A 10,084-nucleotide genomic window follows, 5' to 3' on the forward strand; every position below is an offset into this window, starting at 1 on the left:
CCCTGTTCCTGCTTTGTACCTTGTAAATAAACCCTCCTGTGCACAAACACTACGTTTCCCTGCCTTTGATCTGGATAAAAGAGACTGCAACGTGGTGTGGGCATCACAATATGTATACTGTATATGTGTATATGTATGTGTATATATATATATATATATATGTGTATATATATATATATATATATATATATATATATATATATATATATATATATATAAACACACAAAATCTAGTGCATTAGATAATGTACAAAAGTTAAAACAACAAGTAAAATGAGATAACACTCGCAAACAGCCTTGTAAAAATCGCATTGCTGAATACACTACTCAAGTGAATGCTGTCCTCTGGAGAGTACACTCCACGTGGCCGTAACAGCCTGCTCTGAAGGCTTTGGAACGTGGATCAGCTTCTGACATCTGATGTCAGTGGCAATCAGACCTCCAGGTGAATCGTGATTGTCCCTGTTAGCTGGGATATCTCCATGCTATGCTCCTTTCTCACCAAAACACAGCAAAGGAAAATTCTGCTGCAATTGCAGAGGCAGTACAGGAAGGCGTACCTTTCATAGATAGACTATAGAGGACTGAAAAAATATTCTACACATTTTATAGTGGCGAAGGCTACTTCATCAGGGGCTGATCTTTATAAAGGGGCCAGTTTATTAAAAACACATTTATAGACAAGCATAATAGCAAAATATGCGTTTATATATTCTGTATTCTAGTACTTTCATATAGGTGGTTTTTCAATGAAGAATGGTAAACTGAATGATTAAGTCTGTAAATTACAGATACAGTAGCATCTTAATGATGCAATACAATACTAAAATTCCCTAATAAAGTGTACAATGTCTATCTCTCAGTTGAGACCTTTAGGTGTCAAAGTTTGCATAGTGAAAATCCAATACGATTCTCTCTTACATAATATAATGAATCTATTGTTACACAAAAGATTTGAATAAATTATTTCTAGGCCTATTCCACTTAGGGCCTCATTCAGAAAGCCTCGATAAGGCTCTTATCGAGCACTTATCGACCAAAATGGCTACTTGTATTCAGTAAGTGCTTGATAACGGCCTGTATCGACGCAAAATCTTATGATCAAAAGAAAATCGCCAATTGAGCGGCGATCAGCCGCTTATCGACCATTTTCGGAAGGATCATAAACTCGCGCAATTCTGGTACCCACGAGTCAGCTGTCGCCACCTATCGTACCCTATCGCAGCCCTAAAAGGCGATCTTCTCTCCAAATCCAATTCACCTAAAAATTTTGGTAAATTGGTGGGGAGATGCATCGATGAGCTGCGATATGTCGGTACTTAGAAAAAATCAGGCCCTTGTCCTGCCTCGGATTGATGACGGGGGTCTCCGGAGCTGATATCCATTAATACCAGCAACGGATGCCCCCGGTATGCATCCGATGCAGGAAAAATGCATTTACAGCAACTTCATTACCATAGCGGCTAACCGCTAAGGCAATGAAGGGGTTAAACACCCATGCCAGGCTTACTGTGGCTAGCGAGGGTTGGTGAAGGGGGAATTTGGCCCTTAGTGGCTGTTTGGGCCTTGCTGGGGGGTTGCAGGGTGACTTAACCCCATCATTACCTTAGCGGTTAATACTGCTAAGGTAATAAAGGGGTTAACCCAACTGCTACCCACCCGCAAGGTCTAGACACCCATCCTTAGGGCTAATACCCCCTTCACCCATCCGTGAGGCCTACGCACCCACCCCGGACTGACTATACCTACCCTGTACCCATTGAGTAGTATAGTGGTACATCATACCCATATAATAATAATATGGGCATGATAAGCCTCTATAGTACTCAATGGGCACCCTAATTACAATACATTAATACACAAGACACACAATAATAAAACATAACTAAACTCCAAAAAACCACACTTCACTAAATAAAAATAATAGCCAGCTAATCCAATGAATACAAGCAATAACAACATCAACAATTAATTAATTAAACCATTAACCAATAAAAACAATTAATTCCTAAACCAACTCAAAATGAATAGTAACACTAACCAATCAAACCAATTAATTACTACAACATTAATGAATTTAAACATTAAAATAGAAAGAAATTCAAACAATATTTTATTACCAGTAAGCAGGAAAAAAACAAACAATGACATCCACATAATAAACTGAAAAGCTGTTGGATCAACTGTCCAGCCGTGGGCCGTGGCTACCCTTTAAAAAAAGTGAGGAGAAATGCCTCTGGGTCTTCGTTTGGCTTCATTTTATGCAGCATCACCGGTGGGTTATTTGGAATCCCTGGTCAGCCTGGGGCTGGGCCTTTGGCCAGTAATTGGAGTAGCTTTTCCTCTCGCCGGGCCTGTCACTCATCTTGCTGGGCCTGTCGCTCATCTTGCTGGGCTTGTCGCTCAGATTGCTGGGCCTGTTGCTCAGCTTGTTTCTCTGCTAGTTGGAGCTGTTGCTCAAGAAACTGAGAAAAAATTGTCTCCATTTCCCCCCTCCCCCGTCTGTGTGTGTGTGGCCCTTCAGATACAGGGCCGTCCAACATCCCACTTCTGACACCACCTGTGGCAGGACGGCCTGTAGCCGAGGTCAGGGAACAGTCCACACGTGTAGTTTCAGGATAAATGAAAACGTTCAGTGGCTTTATTTCTCCACAGCAACATAACATGCGGGTACACTGTCCCTTTAAGCAAATAAATCCTGCTCCACGTTGGGAGAAAACTGACTAACACAGCAGTCCTAGCTAGCAGGCTGGCTGGCTAAACCATACCCAAACCGTAAGAGTCTTTTTAAGCAGTCATGCAAACAAATGAAAGAAAGCTTACTTTGGCTGCAGTAAGTAGTGTGCTGTATCCTTCTGGCTAGCAGCACATCTATCCATGTGCTCTCATCTGAGACAGCCAGCTACTGCTGGTAACAAGATCCTTATCTACCTTGCTGGCTCTCAGGTGTCAGCTTACATCATGATTAGCTAGCTTCCACCTGAGTTAACTCTTATGTGTGCTGGATGAAGCACTCAGACATATGTTTCCAAGGCATAACTGATAGGGGTTGACTTCACCCTGTCACAGACAGTAACCCAGAATGAGCACTCTAAACACCTGGTGGGTGGGTAACGAAGTGGTTAAAACTTAAATCTTTAATATCCGTGTAAAATAATGGGGATTAAAACAAATATTAAACGCTCAGATCCTATAGTATGAACACAATATAATGTTCTGGATCACTGATGAACTGCATAGAATCACTAGTGTATTGCAGTGTGAACAAGGGGATAAAGTAACCACTAGTCCAATGTAATCAGCACAAAAAAACTCTAGTGCTGAGGTACGTACACTGGCGACACAGTTTATTGCACTGCGGCCAGATCCGCAAGCCGGGAGATTTCCCGGCTTGCTAGTGGCCGCCCCTCGGCGTGCCGCGCGTCACCGACGCGCGGTCACGCGTCATCGGGAGCGTGCGCCCCCTGCACGTGCGTCCAGGGCTCCCCGAGGGAGCCCTGATGTCCCGCGATGTGGGGGATGGCGGCAGGGGGTTCCGGGGGACCCGGCGGACCCGGCAGCGGGAGGGAGAGCGCCCCGATCGGAGGGCGCTCTTCCGCTGCTTCGGCGCGCGCCCGTCACCCTCTGGCGCGCGCCAGGCTACTGCTGCGGCCGAGAACGGGCAAATGCTCGAATAAACTCTGCCGCAGCAGTATAAGTGTGCAGATGTCACGGCTGTGCTCGCCACAAACCTGGGTCGGACCGCGTGGCTGAGGTGGGGTTGTAAAAGCACCGACCTTCGACCGCGCAGGCGGATCCGGATTGCGCAGTTCATAGTCGTATGTAGCAGGATCAGGATAGGAGAAGACAGCATCGTCGGTGGACACGCCAGGGTCAGGACTGGAGACATCAGGGTAAACGTTATTCAAGCAGGAGTTCTGCAACAGGTAGTCAGTAGAGCCCCGCTTCAGCTTAGGAGCGCGGGAGTGGCTTCTACGCATGCGGCGACCATGGCCCATGGTACTGGTCTCAGGAGGTGGTAGACAGACCAGAGTAGCACACCGCCTAGCTGCACTGGTAAACCAGTGCATCAGCGCAAGAGTCCAGAGCGGGCTGGGGAATCCTCCATTTCAGCGCAGGAACCAGGACACGGCCTCTCTAGATTAGGGAAAGAGTAGGCCCCAGGAACCAGGAAGCTGAAGATACACAGTGAAACCTCCGCTTCAGTGCAGGAAACAGGAACAGACCGCTGCGTGAATATAGCAGTCGGTCACAGGAAACAAGGAGCTGAAGTAACAAGGAGAGTACTCAGTTTCAGCACAGGAAACAGGAACTGACCGCTGCATGAGACTAGCAGCCGGTCACAGGAACCAGGGAGCTGAAGACAACAAGGAGAGTACTCCGCTTCAGCACAGGAACAGACCGCTGCGTGACACTAGCAGCCGGTCTCAAGAACCAAGGAGACAGACAAGTCAATGCTTATGGCAGAACACAGAGACATCCAGCAAGGACTATGCTCGGCAGGGAGCATTGTGGGAAAGCAGTACTTAAAGGTCAGAGAACCAATGGCAGAAGGGGCGTGTGGCAGTATTGCTTTGGTGAGTGAATCCAGGCTGCAGTAAATATCAGGGGAAGTGTTCCAGGACTGCACGTGTCTGTAAGGTAAGGCAAACAGTAAACCGAGGAGCGGATTCCTTACAGTACCCCCCCCCCCCCTTCACGTGAGACCTCCGGGCGAACAAGACCACTCATAGAGTTGGGGGACCAGGAGTTGTTCCTGAACCATCTAGGATTGGTGTTAGAGTCATGGTCCAGAGACTCCTGGTCACTCCTTTGTGTACCCCCACCCCCCGGAGAGAACTGCGGCCAGACAGGGCCATCCATGGGTCTCGGGGACATCGAGTTGTTCCTAAAGTTTTTTAGGCGGAAAGGGGATCCGTAAACGAGTAGTTCCTTGGTGAGTACTGTTCTAGGATATGAGAGTGGTGGTAGAGATATCATTGGTACATGGCTCGCCCCGCGAAATGGCTTGGGAATCCAAGGCTGTGAAGAACCAGAGGGTTCCGGAGCAGAAACGGCAGAAGAACCCCCACTGGGAACCCAGTCTTTAGTAATGGGACCAGAATTTAGGATAAGCGGCCTTGATAGTTGATCGAATATACCAGGACGACCTTCGGGACAGACAAAGTCTTGGCTGACCTCTGCATGTAGGTATTTGAGAGGGACTTTTCCTCCAGAGGTCTCCCAGGTAGTGGTCAGCGAGGGTATAGGGAGGGTGGGAGCATTTCTCGGTATTGGTATGGAAGCTGACAGGGCAAGCAGTAAACCAGACATAGAGACCGAAATCTTGGGATACGTACAGAGTATTTCCAACTCAAATGAAATAACAGGGGCAACAGAAGGTTCCGAGGGGGAAAACCATGGTTTCACAGAGGCAGAGAAGCACTCAGCAGTGGAGCTCCCAAATACTGGGGAACCCTCAGTGGGAGATAGCATTGTCTGGGGAGTAGGAATAGGCTTTGGGGCTTTAATATCAGAAACTTGAGAATCAGGCAGAGCAAGGGTAGCGGAGGGAGGGGAGCTAACCTCAGAAGCTGAAGTCTGTACTTCAGTGACAGGGACCTGAGTGACTACAAAAACAGCAGCGAGTAAAGGAATTGACTCCGGAGCTGGAGGCTCGGAATCCATAACAGAAACATCTCGCAAAGCAGGGGTACCGATAGGAGAACAAGCGTCAGGAGCTGGTGCCTGGGAATCAGTGACTGGTAATGGGAGAGTAATGATGAGAGTTAAAGAGACAATAAGCGGTAAGTTGGAACCGTGGAAACTCACAATAGCAGAAACCTTTGAAGTAAAAGGAGTCTTATCCAAAACTGCAAGGGCCCTAACAACAGGGGTGCTGGTCATGACAAAAACAGATTTAGGCGTGTTTACTAGTGCAAAAATTCTGATAACGGGACTCCTAGCCAGTGGTGAGGGTGTCAGGGTTTGACTAGTGAGAAAATCAGATATAGTGATAAGTGACTTAGAATCAATCACTGAGGTTCTATGTTTGCTGGACATGTGTGAGAAAGTACCCTTTAAGACAGGAATTTTAATTTTTACCCCGAGTAACCCAACGGTTGCTGGAGCACGTTTAGCTGCAGTGCTGAGGGACTGAGGTTTAGCAAGGGCAGAAAAACTAAATAGCTCAGATTTAAACACCAGGACTTGTAATATAGGCAGGGTGGTCTCAGACTGTACTAAGGGGGTAACAACAGATATGCTGATCCCTGGAGGGTTTGCATGGGCAGAGAAATCAGGGGAACTAACAGCAAGGACGACCTCTATAGAAAGAGATTCTGAATCTAAAGGGAGGTTTTTACCTCTCCGAGTATCAGGGCCAGCAAGGCAAATTTCAGAGAGAGGGGAAACTGTGTGCAGGCTTCTAGCTAGCACATATGAAAAAGCGTCACTTTTGAGTGAAAACAGTGTGTCAACAAACCCTCCTGGGAACACCACATGAACCCCAGGAGGGGCATACTGACCACTGTACGGTTTTAACCCTAAGCTTTGAGAAGGAGAGAACACAGACAGTACACGGGGGATAATCATAACTGTACTGGTCTCTGAAGTGGATATTTGGTAAGGAGTGTCTGGGAAACCAGAAATGACTGCAGATTCCACGACGTGGGGACTATGTGCTGAAGCAGGGATCATCGCTCTCTGGGTGACAGACTGGTTCAGCGAAGTACCCGGGAATGGGAACTCTGCGACCAAGCTTAGGGGAAAACTTGGTAACTGAATACATTTAACTGGAAACAGAACTTTAGCCGAAGTTTCAGGGGGCGCAGCAGCTGAGACTTGAGCTGAAGCAGGGGTTTTATAGCAAAAACTAACTAAGGATTCAGCAACCTTGGGGAAGTCATTTAATGCAACCTCTGCTGTAGGACTTGGGGACACATTCTCTGAGGCTAGAACGAAGGCATTAGCTTGGAGGCAGCAAGAATTTACAGGAGTTAATGCAGACAGTACCAGAGAGTAGAACATAGAGAGTTTTTCCTCTGTAATTGGTGAGACAAGGGATTTTTCCTCTGCAGCTAGGGACGTGACCATGGCTGGCGGAGAACAGGGGGTTACCAAAGGGGACTCAGAGAGCTGCCCCATAGGGGTTAATACAGGAATGACCCTGGGAACAGAACTTAGAAATTCAAACTGAGTACGTGGAGGTAGGAGGGATTCGTTCTCTGACAGGGAAGGCATACAGAACTGCCTAGCAGGGGTTAAAGCAGAAAAAACTTCAAGGGCAGAAAAGGGAGATTCAGAGTTAGGAATAGAGGGACAAAGGGACATGTTCTCGGATACTAGAGCCTTAGTGTTGGCTAGAGAAATATACGTAAATTCCAGGGGAACCTCACAGGACTGATCAGCAGGGGTTAACGTAGACGTATCATTGGTGTCAGAGTACCCGGGTGTACAATCAGGGCTAGGGACCATGGCAGCTTCTAAGTTAGGGGGCAGTGATAGTGGGTCAGTTTGGTCATTTCCTGGAGAGGGAGATATGTCCCCAGGTTTAGCGACAGGACTGGCAGCACAGGTGGACTGCCAAGCGGCAGCGTAGCTGGCGAGGAGAGGGTCCTGTTCCTTTATGCAAATGTCCAAAGTCTGGGAAAGTACACGGAGTGTGTCTTGAGCATGAACCAACATGAAGAGAGGGTCCTGTTGTACTACGGGAATGTCCAATGATAAGGCCAAGGCAAAGAGTATATCTTGGGCGTTGGCAAGTTTGATAGGATTCACATTATCCCAGGTTAAAGGGGAACCAGGGGAGCAAACACAAGCGGCCAGAGACCGTTTTAAGTCCTTGAGGCAGTAAGCCTTAATAATGAGATCGTTACGGCATTGTCTTTGCAACGGGGTTAAACCTTCATACATAATCTGTTCTTCAATCAGGGGTAGTATTTCGCACAGATACTGGTTTTCAAACTGGGACTGGTCTACAGGCCGGGACAGGATTTCAGACAGAAACTTACCAACCCTCACCACAGGGCGGTCCGAGTTTGTGGGGCCGAGCATACTGTCACGGCTGTGCTCGCCACAAACCTGGGTCGGACCGCGTGGCTGAGGTGGGGTTGTAAAAGCACCGACCTTAGACCGCGCAGGCGGATCCGGATTGCGCAGTTCACAGTCGTACGTAGCAGGATCAGGATAGGAGAAGACAGCATCGTCAGTGTACACGCCAGGGTCAGGACTGGAGACATCAGGGTAAACGTTGTTCAAGCAGGAGTTCGGCAACAGGTAGTCAGTAGAGCCCCGCTTCAGCCTAGGAGCGCGGGAGTAGCTTCTGCGCGTGCGGCGACCATGGCCCACGGTACTGGTCTCAGGAGGTGGTAGACAGACCAGAGTAGCACACCGCCTAACTGCACTGGTAAACCAGTGCTTCAGCGCAAGAGTCCAGAGCGGGCTGGGGAATCCTCCGTTTCAGCGCAGGAACCAGGACACGGCCTCTCTAGATTAGGGAAAGAGTAGGCCCCAGGAACCAGGAAGCTGAAGATACACAGGGAAACCTCCGCTTCAGTGCAGGAAACAGGAACAGACCGCTGCGTGAATATAGCAGCCGGTCACAGGAAACAAGGAGCTGAAGTAACAAGGAGAGTACTCAGTTTCAGCACAGGAAACAGGAACTGACCGCTGCATGAGACTAGCAGCCGGTCACAGGAACCAGGGAGCTAAAGACAACAAGGAGAGTACTCCGCTTCAGCACAGGAACAGACCGCTGCGTGACACTAGCAGCCGGTCTCAAGAACCAAGGAGACAGACAAGACAAGGCTTATGGCAGAACACAGAGACATCCAGCAAGGACTATGCTCGGCAGGGAGTATTGTGGGAAAGCAGTACTTAAAGGTCAGAGAACCAATGGCAGAAGGGGCGTGTGGCAGTATTGCTTTGGTGAGTGAATCCAGGCTGCAGTAAATATCAGGGGAAGTGTTCCAGGACTGCACGTGTCTGCAAGGTAAGGCAAACAGTAAACCGAGGAGCGGATTCCTTACAGCAGACCCTGAAATAGCAGTAAAGCAACGGACAAGGAAAACGGCCCCTAGCCAGGTCTGCCAGTATACTAGAGGGTTCTCTATGGAATTATTTTTCTGCAAAGTTGATCAAATATTTAATTATTTATCATTTTTAACCATCTTTTTCTCTCAAATGTGTCCCACCTATAAATCTGTGTCTATGAGTTTTTTATGCTACAGGTTGTTCTTTCAGCAAATCAGATGCTATTTTGTGTTCTAAAAGTTTCTGTCAGAAGACTATAGCAGATTATATTTATATTCAGTAGGGTTCATTTGAGATTTCTAATGAAAATGTTATACCCAAAGGTTTTAGGTTAGTTTTGCTATACATCAAGCAATTCCATTAAGGTTATGCTTTAAATGCTGTTATCCTTTATGTGATATTGTTCACATGTAATACAAGTGAACAAAAGGAGGGTGTTATTGCTGTTATTATTGCTGGCTGCATCTGAAACCGCATGGCAAGGGCTGAGAGTGTCAGCTCTTGGCTCTTGGGTATAATATTGTACCTTACTATGTTGCCTGTAATTTTTCTTTTTATACCCCCATATGGGTATAAACTAGGAACTGTGTATGTAGGGTTAACTGTGTAAGCCCAGTGGGCTAGTTAATGCATTCTCTGTGTATTCCCTTTGCCTCCTGGGCCTGCAGCTGTCTGTGCAAGCTTATAAGTGGATTGCCTTGTATGGGTGGCCCCTTAAGAGAAATAGCTGCAGAGGAGAGTCTCCTGGCACATGAGGGAAAGGGAGGGGATATTTTGGCCTGTCTTGTCTGCCAGCAAGGTATTCTTAGCTGGTGTCTTAGAGAAGAGCAGGTTTTAGAACCCCACATGATAGGTGCAATTGGTGGAGTGCAAGCTCTTGTGTCTACATGTTGGTTTTATGTGTTCTAAACCTGTAATGTATTGTGTTTGTCCTGTGATTTAAACCCAGGTTGGTGAATTACATGTGAAGAAGCATTCCAATGCCCCGGCTCAGATATGGAGTGCCTGAAAGTGAACTGACCCTGTTATTTTCTATGTCATATTCCCTTAGCGGAACTGTGAAATTTCTTGT

The sequence above is a fragment of the Ascaphus truei genome, chromosome 2, assembly GCF_040206685.1.
Source record: "Ascaphus truei isolate aAscTru1 chromosome 2, aAscTru1.hap1, whole genome shotgun sequence".
NCBI lineage: Eukaryota > Metazoa > Chordata > Amphibia > Anura > Ascaphidae > Ascaphus > Ascaphus truei.